The sequence below is a fragment of the Rhinopithecus bieti genome, unplaced genomic scaffold, assembly GCF_001698545.2.
Source record: "Rhinopithecus bieti isolate Rb0 unplaced genomic scaffold, ASM169854v2 scaffold_23868, whole genome shotgun sequence".
NCBI lineage: Eukaryota > Metazoa > Chordata > Mammalia > Primates > Cercopithecidae > Rhinopithecus > Rhinopithecus bieti.
Window position 1 is genome coordinate 1,705,702 of NW_016811202.1, and position 3,311 is coordinate 1,709,012.

The following is a 3,311-nucleotide window of genomic DNA, read 5'->3' on the forward strand; positions in this document are numbered from 1 at the left end:
AAAAAAAAAAAAAAAAAATAGTAATAATAATAATAATAAGCTGTGCTTTGGCAAAACATCTTACAAGCTAGTTGAGAATTTGTTGAGGGTGGGAGGAAGGCCTAGAAGTGGAAAAGTGAGAAAGTCATGGTGGGCTGATCATTTGCTTGTGCAGATGAGGACAAAGCCCTATCACCCTCACCTGCAGACACAAGGACCTGAATTTGAACCCTTCCCTGAGCAAGATTCCGATAAACGGATATATCCACCAACCACTAGGCACTCTTGGGTCCACATTGTTTGATAAAATAAATCCTGGGTCAATAATCTCAATGGGATGACAAACAATTTCCTGTTGCAGGGCATTTACTGGTAGCATTGCATTTGTAGTCTTCCCAATCAGCAGTCCATTAAGCAGCTATCAAAAACACTAAGCCAAAGAAGGCTTTAAAAAAAGACATTATGTGTAAGACATTAATAATAGGGAAAGCTGGGTGTGGGGTATATGGGAACTCTGTACCATCTTCTCAGTTTTTCTGTAACTCTAAAACTGAAAAAAAAGTCTACAAAAAAAATGACATTACAGGCTTAAAATAGATTTACTCATAATAGTCAAAAGCTGGAAACGGCACAGGCATCTATCTGAAGGAGAATGCATAAACAAAGTGGTACATTCATGCAATGGAATACTACTCAGCAATAAAAAGGAATGGTCTATAAATACATTCAACAACATGGATCTCAAAAAGTATTATACCAAATGAAAGAAGCCTTACACAAAAGAGTACATACTGTATGATTCTGTTTCTATGAGATTCTAAAACAGGCAAAACTAATCTATGGTAGAAAAAAATCAGAATGATTGTTCCTTCTGGAGGGTGGGGGTGGGGTGAGAATTGTTCGGAAAGGGGAATGAGGAAACTTTCTGGAACGATGGTAATACTTTATATAGTTTGATAGGAGCTTTAGTTACATTTTTGTCAAATCTCAAAGAACACAAGATTGACATTTCACTTCATGTACATATTTACCTCAAAGAAAAATACTCAACAAATGTGGAACTCTAGGGAATGAAATGCATGCTAAAATATTTAGGGAGAAAGGTGCTAAAGTCTGCAATTCACTTTAAATGCTATAAAAAATAAGATACACAATGGGTGGTCAAAGGAATGGACAGATGAATAGGTATGTGATACAGCAAGCATAGTAAAATACTAATGACAGAATCTAGATGGTTGATACATAGGTGTTAATTGTAAAATTCTTTCAATCTTGCTGTATGTTTGAAATTTTCATTTAAAATGTTAGCAAAATAAAGAACATTTTGGGGTTTTGTGTCTGGGTTGCGTGGCTAGGAGAAAGAGAGTAGAGAGTTTTAAGGCCAGCCTTGTAGGCTCTTTATATTAATTAAAATCCCTTACACTTAACTTTTACATGAGTACAGCTGGCCCTTTCATATTCATCCTCATTTTATCCCCCAATACGATTTATGTATCTCTCATCTGTGTTTCTGTGAATATCTTTCTTTTAGCATTTATAATATCACTTTGTAACTGTTTTCATCTCTGTATCCCCCTACTAGACCATCATGAACTCCTTGAAGGCAGGGCCTTGTCTTTCTTTTTTGATGTGTTCACAGTAATTGACACATAGACACTCACTCTAGCATTTGTTGAGAATATCCTAGGTACTCAACAAGTACAAGGTGAGCTGGCTGCTGGGGCAACCAGACCATTTTAGAGGCCACAGGGTAATGTGAAGATTTCTCATAGAAAAGCATGATTTTATGGAAGCAGTTTTGTACTTGGAAGGTGTTATAATAACTAGAAGCAGAGAGATCTGTTTGGATTTTCTCACCTAGCTTTTATCTCGCCATACTGCTTCCTGAAATACTTTCTAGATGAAGTTGGTTGGTATGTACAATAGGTTGGCCCCCTCAACATTGATTCCACTCCCCTTCTAGTTAGAAAATCTGGAAAACTAAAAATCACCTTTACCAAATTTGCTTGCAGGTAATCCGCCAATTACTTGTATTCACATAAGACTGGTAAGGTGGAAATGAGGCAAAGACCATTTTCCCATTCTCTTTTGGCTGTTTCTTGTTTCTGCTGGCAAACAAGGATATAGACGTTTGATGATTTTATGCAGCTGAGGTATTCTCCAGCCTCCTGCGTGCCATGGGGCAGGTGCACTAGTAGCTTCTCAAGTCTGACCTCCCATACCCGAGACCACAGCTATGGGGTGTGGGTGTGGGTTAAATGGATCACCAGTGGTGTCCTAGGAGGTCATCTATGTAGTTCTTGACTAGAACATGCAGCTCTAGTTCTTCCTACCATTTGGTAAGCATCTAATTCCTTGCATTAAATTCTTTCCTGTTTAAAGTATCTCAAGTGATTTCCATTTCTCACAGTGACCCCTGGGTATAAAAATAAAGAAGTTTGAGTGACAAACAGCAGGTCACTGGGGACAGGAAAGAAGGGCTTTGCATTTTGGAGTTTCTCACAAGTACCCATTCAAGAAAATGTTGAACCTTACTTTGGGCCAAGCTCTGGGCTAAGGGCTGGAATCAAGAAATAGTGGTTTGCTTTGAGATAGGAGACTCATGTTAACATGTGAAAGAACGGCCCATAGTGATAGATGACAGAGAAGGAAGTGATGGTCAGAATAAGAATCCAGGTGAAGGGGTAGATTTATTGGGAGAGAAAAGGCTTACTCTTAGACCTCTAAAACCAAATAGTGACTATATACTTAGCATCTTATGCACAGCATATTCATTTATATTATTTCATTGTACATTTCCTCTTCCCACCCCCTTATTTTTTGGTTAACATTTGGGTGCTTTCCATATCGCAGGCACTTTAATGTATTTTCTTAATTGAACTGTGGAAGACCCTATGAAGTATAAAGTTATTAGTCTAGAATTTGCCTGAGGTCTCACAGTTATTAATAGTAGAACCAGGCTGGGTGCAGTGGCTCATGGCTGTAATCCCAGCACTTTGGGAGACTGAGGTTAGCAGATCATTTGAGGTCAGGAGTTCGAGACCAGCCTGGCCAACATGGTGAAACCCTGTCTCTTCTAAAAAATACAAAAATTAGCAGGGCATGGTAGTGGGCACCTGTAATCCCAGTTACTTGGGAGGCTGACGCAGGAGATTGCATGAACCCAGGAAGTGGATGTTGCAGTGAGCCAAAATCACGCCACTGTACTCCAGTGTGGGCGACAAAACGAGACGCTGTCTCAAAAAATAAATAAAAATAAAATAAATAAATAGTAGGACCAGCACTCTAACTCTTTTGATCCAAATTCTCCGTTCTTTTTTTTTTTTTTTTTT